The sequence below is a fragment of the Ambystoma mexicanum genome, chromosome 1q (genome assembly GCF_040938575.1).
Source record: "Ambystoma mexicanum isolate Mex_15411 chromosome 1q, UKY_AmexF1_1, whole genome shotgun sequence".
In the NCBI taxonomy this organism is placed as follows: domain Eukaryota; kingdom Metazoa; phylum Chordata; class Amphibia; order Caudata; family Ambystomatidae; genus Ambystoma; species Ambystoma mexicanum.
This window is the reverse complement of record NC_090922.1, coordinates 1,496,476,761-1,496,489,237: the sequence shown is the minus strand read 5'-3', so window position 1 is coordinate 1,496,489,237 and position 12,477 is coordinate 1,496,476,761.

Genomic DNA, 12,477 nt, shown 5'->3' with positions numbered 1-12,477 from the left:
AGAACCTCTGAACAATGGGGAATGCGACTAACAGCCTGCTTGTTGTGCAGCTTGTTGTGCTGCCTGCTTTTGATTCTGCCTGAGAGAGGCATTTTCCTGTTTGAGCTGCTGTATCTCTGTAGTGAGTGACTGACCTGCAGCTATTAACTGCTGTATCTGCAGATCCATGTCGATAAGGACCTATGGTACAGCAGAGATCATCCAAGGTCTACTCAGCTCTGGTTGAAATGGGAAAAACCCTTCCACGGGCGTTGCTATCTGTTATGCTTGGATCACAATCAGAGCGAAATGTAGAAAAATTGATGACAACCCACCTGAGTGTAGCTCGATCTCTTTAGGTGACAGCTGTTTGTTGAGTAAAGGAATCTACCTGTAGTCCCTTCTGCGCCCCAGCCCAAGGCTTGGGTGCAGAGAGAAACCCAGGGAAACCCCAAAGGGAAAAAAACCCTGTGAAGAGCTGCTGGGGTACGTGGTTTCCTAGTGCAGTCTTCAGATGGAGAGGGTCGGTGATCCTAATCTCAGGAAATGAATCTTCGATGATTTAACCGGATCTGGAGTCTTCTGATATAGCACTACATAGAGAGCAATGGAGGTTATTGTTGATATAATGACCCCCGGCTCTCTTCCCACTCCCGAGAGATCTTGCTTACCTCTGAATCGTTGTAGTCGGAAGGTAAAGGATTTTAGGTTCAGCAGGAGAGAGAGTGAAGCCTGCACAGCTGGAGGAGTACAAAGAATAGAATGAGGAATGAGGATCAGGGCACCTATGTCTCCCCGAATATGCTTTTACCCAAAACTGCCCACTACCTGCGGACAAGAGGTACAAGAGCTGAGGCACTCATGCCTCTCTGATCACAGGGATCTGCAGGGTGACAGAATGCGTCGGGGTCGTTCCTAGTGAAAGTGGATGGAAGATAGTGACATGTTAGTACGTCTCTGCAGGCCTGCGGGAAGGAATATTCCGTGGGCAAAATAAGAAGGAGGAGTTATTAAAGGTAAACACACCACGACGGATGTGAACAGCTCGCCGTGGAAGCAGAGAGTGAAGATACCGCGTCGAGATTGTTCCGCGGTTGACATGAACCACTCGCCGTGAAAAAGGAGAGTGAAGGCAGCGTTCTTAGATAAGAGCAGGCAGGGTTGGAGTTTACGGAGTCGGCGCTTCCAGAACACTAGGTACGTGGGGCAAGAGGCTGGACTAAGGAGGTTAGGATTAAAGGTATGCAATTTCTGCACGTTTAAGAATATAGAGAGAGATCTACTCCAAACGAACTTGCAAAGTGTGCCAGCACTCCTATGAGAGTAGCGACGCAAGGTGCTGTTGCTCTTCCTTCCGGATATGCTGCACTGGAAGGGGGAGTGGCCTCCTGGGACAGACCCATTGCGCGGTCAGCTAGACCGGAACTAGGAATATCGTGCGCCTCCATCTTGAAGGGTGCCATGCCCTGCATCGGAGGAGCCAATGATACATGCATTACACCAGTTTAGTCCATTATAGTGCTTTCTAGGATTTGTCTCTCTGGATTTATAATGGGGAATCTAGGACTACAAGTCCCAGAATTCAAAGGAAGAAACAGTTCTGGGCAATGCCATTGTACAGAGCACATTATGCCATGCGACTTTGAATGTTTAAAGGCAAACTAAATAGGAAAACTAAGAAATATCACCCAAACAGGAAATTATCCCATAGATACTAAAACATGTTATAAACGCACACATTTGTAAAGTTTGTTATCAAGTTTTACTGCCGCTTTTTAAGTTGGCCATGCCCCTTTAGTCCACTCCCAGCACTATATGCCACACTTCCTTGTTAGAGCCCTCCCCTCAATTTCTCAACCCAGTTTAAGCAATGGGTGCATGGTTACTTAAAAATCAGTAGCCTACTACCTAAACTGTAGGGTGGGAAGTATGACATTGCTGCCATCATCTCATCTCTCCTTCTTTAGTGAGGGAAATGCATACATGCCAACCCTTCCGATTTAAACTAATGGCGAGTTCCCATGTGTGTACAAATGTCTAGTATAAAAGACAGATACTACAAAACTAAGCTGGGGCTGAGGTGTGAGAAAGCACTATCCTCAGTCTTAGGGTGGCAAAACAAAACAAGAGAGAGCAAAACCCTGCATTGAACTAAGGTCCGAGAGTGATATGAATTATCCGTAAGGTGAGGTAGCTGCAATGAAAACCTCATCAAAATGATGTTCATATTTAATCAAAACATCTTTCCACGTCAACAGGATGTATGCCTACAATCATGGAACACATTTCAATGCATACAAGCTGTTGTAATACAAAAATCAAATCAAAAACACCATGGCCCTGATTCACAGAATGTATTCCTATGGGATTGCGCCATTATGAAACACTTCCATGAATCAGGCCCCACATGTGTATTAAACAAAAAGTATGAACAAATCAACACAATCATGCAGATTCAGAGTATGTTATTGAATTACATTCGTTTGTAACATACTTTACAAAGCACATACATTGAGAATCTGCAGTTAAATATGTGCAGAAAGTGTGGTGAGTGCCCACTGTTTGTCAATTTAACATTAGCATTAGTCTATCTGCGGGTCTACGTCCAAAGAACAAGAAGTTAGAAGCAATTATACAATAATGCCTGTCCTTGTCGAATAACAGAGTGATGGGATCTTGTGGTAGACGCCTTGTGTAGAGAGGATAGCCTGACTGTGAATTAGTGATAGACGTTTCGGCTGGTGTCTTAAATTCAGCGACCAAAGCCTTCTTCAGGATCCATAACAATTGCTTAAACGGGGAACCTGCATCACCAGCACCACTTCTTCAAAAATCGCCACCCAAACTTGTGCATCACTGCAGACGAGCGAATATTAAAGCCTGCAAAGGAAAACCCTATATTTGCACAATTTCGGCTGAAAAAGCAAAAATGAGCCCATCACCACCATTAAGGTACATGAGGTACCTAGTAGCTCCAAGATGGCCAACCGCGACATGCCTGCAGCCCCCTCTGCCTAACCAGGCCACCAGCAGCCTGCCAATTGTCTATTCGGCCTATTTCAATCCCCATTGGCCCCCTCCAAGGCCTACGGGAGACAAGGCCATCACCTGTTTTGCACCTGTTTTTGCCGTGTCTGCCATCTGCCAGCCCCCCTGGCTTGCGCACCAGACCCTAGCAAAGGTAACATTGCAACTCCATACCAGCCGCCGCTCTACTATCACTGGCTGACTACCATTGCTACTCGTGCCTCCAAGAGTTAACACCCTTGTTATCATCTAACTGAATTTTGTCAACTGTACCTTACGCTCTACATGCGGGCGCTCGCCTACTTTCAAGCAATTACTTCTTCCACTCTATGAAAATACTGCACCTAGCCCAGTCTATGAATGTTAAACCTAGATAGACCCTGATACACTAGTGCCTCACACTTGCCTGCACAGTGTTTTTAGCCCAATTTGTGATTCTCAAATCTAGACAGACCCTGTTGTCATATTGGTTATCATTGGTCTGCACAGTGTTTTTAGCCCAATTTGTGATTCTCAAATCTAGACAGACCCTGTTGTCATGTTGATTATCATTTGCCTGCACAGTTTTTTTAGCCCAATTTGTGATTCTCAAATCTAGACAGACCCTGTTGTCATATTGATTATCATTTGCCTGCACAGTGTTTTTAGCCCAACCTGTGGTTCTCAAATCTAGACAGACCCTGTTGTCATATTGGTTATCATTTGCCTGAACAGTGTTTTTAGCCCAACCTGTGATTCTCAAATCTAGACAGACCCTGTTGTCATATTGGTTATCATTTGCCTGCACGGTGTTTTTAGCCCAATTTGTGATTCTCAAATCTAGGCAGACCCTGTTGTCATATTATTAGTACCCAGCTATCCCACTCTTGACAACGACTCCGGCTGAATAACTACCGCGGCCACCCAAGATGCACCTAGCAGTTGCTTGCCTTGCTATCTGACTCCCACTTATACCTACAGAATGTACCTACAAGGCCTCTTCTCAGCACTTCTGAGAGTATTTCTCCACGTCATCCACCTGTCCAGCCACCCCAGCCTTACCTCTAGCTATGCCTCCATAGGAACCACTTCTCCACTCACGATGCACCTCTCTATACCATGTAGCCTCACTGCCAGAAACTCCAAATTACGTGCCAGACTACCCAAAATATATGAGCCCCGATCCAGAGACTCTAACCAGTCCAAATTGACCAACCGGACCCTACCCATGCTTCCGATCCCCCCCACCAACCGTCCCTTGGACACACCCAAGCAATGCCAAACTAACACCAAGCATAAGGTTCACAACTTAACCACCACAACCACCCGTACTAAATCTATCACCCCTCTCATACGAGGCGCCTTAATTAAGGCACGATCAGTAGTAGCCCATGCCACAGATATAGCAGACCTCATTCTAGCAGAAGAACTAGACTTCCTAGCCATTACCGAGTCCTGTCTCCATTCAGCTGCTGGACCTGCTCTCTCACTAGCCGTCCCTGACGACTACACTATCCTCTGAGCGGACAGAACAGAATCCAGAGGTGGAGGCCTGCCAAAACACACCTCAACATCAGACTTGACACCACCAATCACCTCCCATCATGCACATCTCTCACAGCTAAACTTCCTACCGCCAACTCCCAAACTATAACCATCCACTTACTCTACTGACCCCCTGGCCCGCCTGGTTCCTTTGAGGAAGACTTCACCACCGCCATCACTAATAACCTAAAAAACTCCTCCTGGACTGGGTATCTGACCACAACTGTGTGGCCTCCATCACAGCTAACACCCCCCAATCATGGTCCGACCACCATCTCCTCGCCTTCAACCTGGAAGCTGCTAGCCCTATTACTAACAACCTTCTAGCCACAGCTATCCCTACGAGAAGCAAGAAAAACATCACAGCTGAAAAACTCATCCCTCTTATCCTCCCAACCTTGAACCAACTCCCAGCCACCTCCAACCCCCACTACCTCGTACAAAGCTACAACAATAGCATGTGCTCAGCCTTAGACTCTATCGCACCCGTAAAACTGAGAAAGTGTAAGCCGAAAAAACACTTGAACACATGGTTCTCTACTCATTTAAAAGCCCTCAGATCTGAGAAACTCATAAAGGAACAAGCCTGGAGACAACCACCAACAGACACCAACAAGCAGACCCTGAACAACATAGTCTCTACTTACAAAAAGGAAATCATCACCGCTAAACAGGAATCATACAATCAGAGAATATCACAAGCCAAATCTAGTACTAAGGAACTGTTTACTACCATCAAAGAGCTGGAAACACCCGTCCTAGTCCCATACACATGTGTGACAGATAAACAATGGTGTGCCAGTGTCCAAAAGGCCCTGTCTAGTAAAGTAGCAGGCCTCCAAATCAAAATCTCTAACAAGAAAGAATCACTAACCAAGTCTACCAACTTCACTAACACCCCCACACACCCAACACCTCACCCCACGCCCCAGAACCTGATACCTAACCAACTCTCCCGCTTCAGCTTTTCCAAAGTCTCCACGTTAGAAGTGGAAAAAATAATTCTCAGCCTCAAACCATCAAACTGTCAAGGCGACCCTTGCCCCTGTCAAATCATCAAAGACGCATCTAGAGACCTCTCACCATTCATCACCAAACTTATTAATGCCTCCTTCTCTTCGGGTACCATCCCCAATAACCTTAAAGAATCTTGGGTCCTCCCCTACACAAAAAACCCACCCTAGACCCGACGATCCCCACTAATTACAGGCCCATTACCACCGTCCCCTTCTTGCTCAAAAATTAAATAAGACAGCCTATCAACAAATACAAAAATACCTTGAGCAAAACCACCACCTGGGAATCTGGCAATCAGGCTTTAGACCGCAACATGGGACAGAGACAGCTCTCATTGACCTTAAGGCCCAAATCGACACTCTGAGAGACAATGGGAAAAACGGCTCTGTTGCTCCTTCTAGACCTCTCCGCAGCATTCGATCTAGTTGATCACAAAATTCTTTGTGACCACCTAAACTCGGCTGCCCACTTCTCCCAAAAAGCCATCGGCTGGATTGAGTCATTCCTGAGCAACAGATCCATGCGTGTCTTTTCCACCTTAGCTTACGCTGACCCCATACCCATCACAAGTGGGGTCCCCCAGGGATCATGTGTCTCCCCTACCCTTTACAACGTGTTCACAAAGCCCCTGTTTGATGATCTTGACGGTCTGGGTATCCCCTACACTAATTACGCTGATGATACCCAGATACTCATCCCATTGATGGGAGATTACAACAAGGATTTGGACTTGCTGAACAGGGAGTACCTCATCATCCAGGCATGGATGGACTCCCACAGTCTATGCCTGAATGATGACAAGGCTGAACTCATCATCCTCGGATCCACCCCAATCTAAACAAACTGGACCACAACTATTCGAGCTTCACTATAGACGGCAACCCCATCAAGGTAGCAAAAGTAGTGAAAACCCTAGGAATCTACCTAGACTCCGCCCTTAACTTCCACAAACAGGATAGCTCTATGGCCTCTTCCACAGCCTACACATGTAGGCTTATAAGAGCAGCCAAACCTTTCCTATCCACTCAGAATTGCATTACCCTAGCCAGAGCCCTTGTTTTATCCAAACTCGACTATTGTAATGCCCTTTATGTTGGAGCCAACAAACAGATTACTAACAAAATCCAGACCCTGCAAAATAATGCAGCGCTTAGCATCCCCAAGAGAGCAAACATCTCCAACATCAGGAGATCTCATAACTGGCTCACCACCACCGACAAAATCTGGCTCAAAGTCGCCTCCTTAGCACACAAATGCCCCAATAATGCAGCCCCCCGCTACTTAGCTGACAGAATAAAAAGATACTCCCCTAACAGGCCCACCAGAACCTCCAATGCTAATTTGCTTACAGTTCCCAGGTTCAATCGATCCAAAATGGGCGGGAACAGCTTCCAGGTGAAAGCAGCCCAACACTGGAACTCCCTGCCACTCGCTCTAAGGACACCCCAAACCTACCCCCTCTTTAGACGTAACTACATTCAGTGGTTAAAGAATAACGACCAATAACTGATCTGCCTCTGCATTTTATGCTTCTATGTAAATATGTATATTTGTAAACTGCATATCATTGTATCTATCGCAACTGAATTAACCTATGCATATCCTGTAAACTACTGTACAGCATTGTAACCAAGCTGAGGATAACCTTACTGCTCCTGCGCCCTCATAACTTTGGCTCTGGCACGCAATATAAATGAATAAACTAAACTAAACTAAGACACTAGTGAATATGTGTGTACCTCAGTGTAGGCATCTAATCAAGATTAAAATGTACAATATAAAGTAGCGCAAGCGGATCGGAGGGCAAATGCCCTACACATTGGAACATAACAGCATAACAGCTTAAAAACAAGAGCACAGGCAGTCAGGGGACTCACCTGAAAGGAGTGCCGTAATGTTCTGCAAGTGAGAGAGAGTCCAGAGTGAAGGTCGAGGTTTGTTCAAAGTGTGTAATTGCAACGGTAAGAGGCAAAAGGAAACGGTCTCAGATGGACAATGACACATATAATTCCCCCAGCCTGTTAGAGCCCAGTGCGCTAAACACCTGGCCTGTGGGCCAAAGATTGGCGGGAAGGCAAGGGGGGGAGAGAGAATGAAACAAAAGAACTCACCCTCCCGATTTAGACAGGAGACCCCCGACCTTTGCATCAAAAATGTTGCTATTTTGGGTTTTTCCATCCTAAAATAATTCTAACCCTAATGAAATCCAATGGGAAATAATGAGAAGTTCCGTTCTCCCACTTCCTGTGACAAAATCTCGCTCCCAGGTGCTCTGAAACGTTGGCATGAATGGACAATGTACTGGACAAAGCAAAGAGGTGCTGGGAATGTTGGCTCCAGTCCCAGGAGACAGGCGACAGACATTACATTAGCCCTTTTCTCTATTCAGAGGTCACTGGGTGATTAACTTGAGAGTCAGGAAGGACCAGGATATCCACATACCCACAATCCTATGCGGAATGTTCATATATACAATATATACAATAATGATAGCAGAAGCTTTATATTCCTGTAAAACAATACATGGAGAGGCACTCTGAAGAGGACAAACTGAATATTACTAGTTTCTTTATTTCAAATCCTGCACTGGTTTGACACTGTAATTCTCAGTCCTCGCAGAGAGATAATACATTCTACACCAGCAGTCGCTTCAGGAGCTTTTCTCTGTACAGAGGTCGCCGGGTCAGGGAAGAGCTCACTCTGGTCAGGGGTCAATGAACTGGAGCTTGAGAATACCTCAGTGCGGAAACAGCAAAAAGCAGCCACTGCTCAGAGCAGCTCAGTGAGTAGAAGGCAATACAGCAGTGCACCCAGATATCCACATACCCACAATCCTTTGCGGAAATATGCATAGACAAAACCTTTACAATGATAGCAGAAGCTGTATATTTGTGTAAAACAGTACATGGAGTCGTACCTTGAAGATCACAAACTAAATTTAACTCGTTTATTTTAAATCCTGTACTGATCCGACACTATCATGTTCAGCGTTGAGGTGTTAAAAAGTGCGCGCGTGGACGATTGTGGAGTTGTTTTGCAAAGGATGGAAGTGAACCTACAGTTCACCGTGATGCCCCGCATCAGCTCAAACCTTTCCTTGATACAGCTTGTGAGGCCTCTTCCGCGTTCAGAGACCTGCCAAAAATTGGGTTTAGAGCCTGCGGTCACTGCCACACAGAGTGCAGTAACATGCCGGCTGCAGAATAACGCGAAGCATGCACAAACGGCGGTGTTATGTAATATCGAGGTATATCTGTACCTTGGAAGAATAGAGTGCGGGCAGATTTATTTAAAATAAAGTAGGCTTAATTTCCATATGCTATTCGTGCAGTGACTGTATGCATTGAATTAAATTCATATAAAGCGTATCTCTGATTGTGCAACAAGTTGGTATATGCAGATTACAATGGATTATGGGCAAGCGGATATCCGTGAGGGGTAGAATGTCCATGAGCTGAACTGTTCAGAGCAGTAGCTGGATTCAGTGCAGAGTTTGTGCTTTTGTCACTTGTCCTAATACAAAAACGCATATACTTGAAAGCATGTTTCACACGTTGGCAGTGAAATGTATTTACTTCTCATCTTCCTTGTCACAGTACTTACACCTGCCTTCCCCTCAACTATGTAAGATCAGTCCTTATCTATTTTATTTATTTTTTTAATAAACTTTATCGTGCATTTGGTTAAAGAAAACCTTAAAAACGACTTTATATCACACAACACATAAAATTGTATTTTATATATTCATGCATTTTATAAAATAATGTAATATCACATTTTTGTAAGATATAATATATTCAAATAAAATTCCTATTACTATTAGTGAATACAATTCAAGTTTCAATTCATGTAAATTGCTCTAATCTAAAACTAATTACACTAGACAACTGGCTGGCTAAAACAATTTACTTTGACTCAAGTAAGTGGATTAAAAAACGTATTCCATAGAAATTTGGAGCTGCAGTAATCACAATAGATTACGTGCAGTAAAGTCTATTCCAATCTTGATAAATTTGTATGCATTCCATACAATCCACAAAATTCCCATATGCCTTAACATGAGCATTCAACCTTGTGCAGCATGGCAAAACCTGCCTGTCAGTTTCGGCCTTCCTTGTTATTGATATTTGTGCACATTAGTGTCTCGAGAGTGACCATTTTCCTCTTATGGGACGCTTGAATCGACGGGCTGTGTCTGCCGGCACCAGACTTTCTGGTCACCTAAGTGTTCATTCAAGTAGAACCCTGATCACTTGGAGCTACCAGAATATAGTGAAGTTCTGATGGTCGAGTGGTAGGTATTGTTGTAGGCGTATTCAGCCAGTGGCAAAAGATCTTTCCAATCGTCTTGTGCAGCGCTTACATAACTGCAGAGATATCCCTCAAGGGTTTGATTTAATCTCTCAGTCTCGCCATTTGATTGAGGATGATATCCCGAGCTCAGTGCTCGCGATATACCCAGAATGTGGTAGACCTGTTTCCAATACCGTGAGGTTTATTGCGATCCTCGGTCGCAAATAATTGTTTCAGGGAGACCAGGAGAGAGCACATCTCCCCCATCAGAATTTCTTGCAAATGGCTCTGCATTCAACAAACAATTGAGCTAAAAACACTTTGCCTTACTTACAAAGCCTTAAACCACCTAGCCCCCCCATATCTCACCAACAAACTGTCTTTGAAGCCGAACAATAGAATCACTAGATCTGCTAACACTCTCTGCCTCACTGTGCCTAGATTCACCTCTAAAAGAGCTGGCGGCTCAAGTTTCACGGTCCTCGCCCCTCAACTTTGGAACTCCCTGCCGTTGAATACCAAATCGGCCGCCTCATTCCATCTGTTCAGGAAGGTAGTCATTGGGTGGCTATTAGACAAAACCAAAACCAATCCAAAGCCCAACTAAGACCATGACTACGGTATATTTTGTACATACTACTCAAATGTTCTAATTGTATGCTCTAAATATCGCCGATTGTATAGCCTGTACATCATTTCTACATAGTGTATATCTGCATAATTTTTATATTGTGTACCTCTGTAACCTGTCTTTAAGTGCCCTTTTACTCCAGGGTGTGGTGTGCTATATAAGTAAAATAAACAAACAAACAAACATGTAGAGAAAACACATGAGTTATGAAGATTCGAGCCTTTTGAGCAGCGGTAGGGAGCCATAAAAGAGAAACAAAGTGTGCCATCTGATCTAGGTAATTCAACCACGAAGTCTGTGTATATGATCTGCCATGGACGAGAAGGGAGTGGCATCTTTATCAGTTTCCCCAAAGGGGAATGACGAGGAGACTTGGTTTGAAGACACATTGGGCATGATTCCACGTGTTCTCGGGTGTCCTTCTTTAAACTTGGCCACCAGAAGTATCGAGAGACACATCTTGAGTTGTGGCGGTTCCTCTGTGTCTGGCAGTTTTAGAATGGTGGCACATCCCCAACACTTCCTTTTGAAGGGACCTTGTTGGTAGCTCTATGACCCAAAAAGTAATATCCTTCCGTAAAGGTTAATGCAGACCTCGCCCATTTTGGTAATGGATATTTTCGGGCTGTCTCAGATTGTGATCTTAGTCGTGTTAAGAAATCTGAAGGAGTTTGAAGTCCCAATGCCAAACGTGGAAAGATGGGTTCTGTTCGGAATTGGTCCGAAGGAATCAGTTCTTTACGGGAAAAAGCATCTGCTCTCAGATTACTCCTTCCCAGTATGAAGGAGAAATGAATTCGGAAAGGTGAAACAAAATGTGCCCTGTCTACTGTTGCATGTTTGGGCATATTGAAAGATCCTAAGATTTTGATGGTCTGTCGGTACCTCCACTGGAAATCTTGCCCCGAGCAGAACGTGTCGCCATTCTTCAAAAGCTCTCTTTATAGCCAGAAGCTCCTTTTCCAGAACAGTGTAGTTTAGTTCAGCTGTGGAAAGGGTCTTAGACAGATATGCTATTGGGCGTTATTGAGCCTGGCCATCTAACTGTAACAATACAGCCCCTGCGGCATACTGTGAGGCGTCTGTCTCCACAATAAACTGACAGTTCTGCTCTAGGGTCTTCAATATGGGAGCAGATGTAAAACATCTTTTAAGTTTATCAAACTTGTGTCTCTGGTCCCCATTGGAATTACTTGCCCTTCTTAAGTAGATTGGTCAACGGTTAGGTCAAGGAAGAGAAGTTCGGTATACATTTTCGGTAGAAATTAGCGAATCCTACAAACCTTTGGATGTCTTTCCGTGAAGTAGGAATAGGCCATTCTCTTACTGCTGATTTCTTCTCTGGATCCATTTCGATTCCCTCGGCAGATAGCACATATCCCAAATATGCCACCTAGGTTGATGGAAGGAGCATTTTTCCAATTTACAGTAAAGATGATTCTGTTGGAGTCTCCTTAGAACGTCACTGAGGTGCCGATAATGCTCCTGTAATGAGAGTGAAAACACTAGTACATCATCTAGATAGATGATCACATTATGTAGTAGAAGGTCTGCAAACTGATGGTCCATGAACCTTTGAAACACTGCTGGAGCATTTGAAAGAACGAAGGGCATGACTCGATATTGGAAATGGCCAAATGGGGTTCTGAAGGCTGTCTTCCACTCGTCACCTTGTTTGATTCTAATTAAATGATAGACTCCCTTTAGGTCCAGTTTGGTATAAACCTTAGCTCCTTTTACCGCCTCTAAGATATCTGGAATAAGAGGCATTGGGTATTTGCCCGGGACAGTGATCTTGTTCAATCCCCTAAAATCAATGCAAGGACGTAATTCGGCCGTGTTCTTCTTAGGGATGAAAAATAAGGAAGCAGCAGCTGGAGATGTGGATTCCGTTATGAGACCATTCTTAATGTTAGTCTTCAGGTAGTCCCGAAGTACCTCCTTTTCAGTATTGGAGAGAATATACATTCTCCCAAAAGGAAGAGGTTGATCAGGGAGCAAAGTTA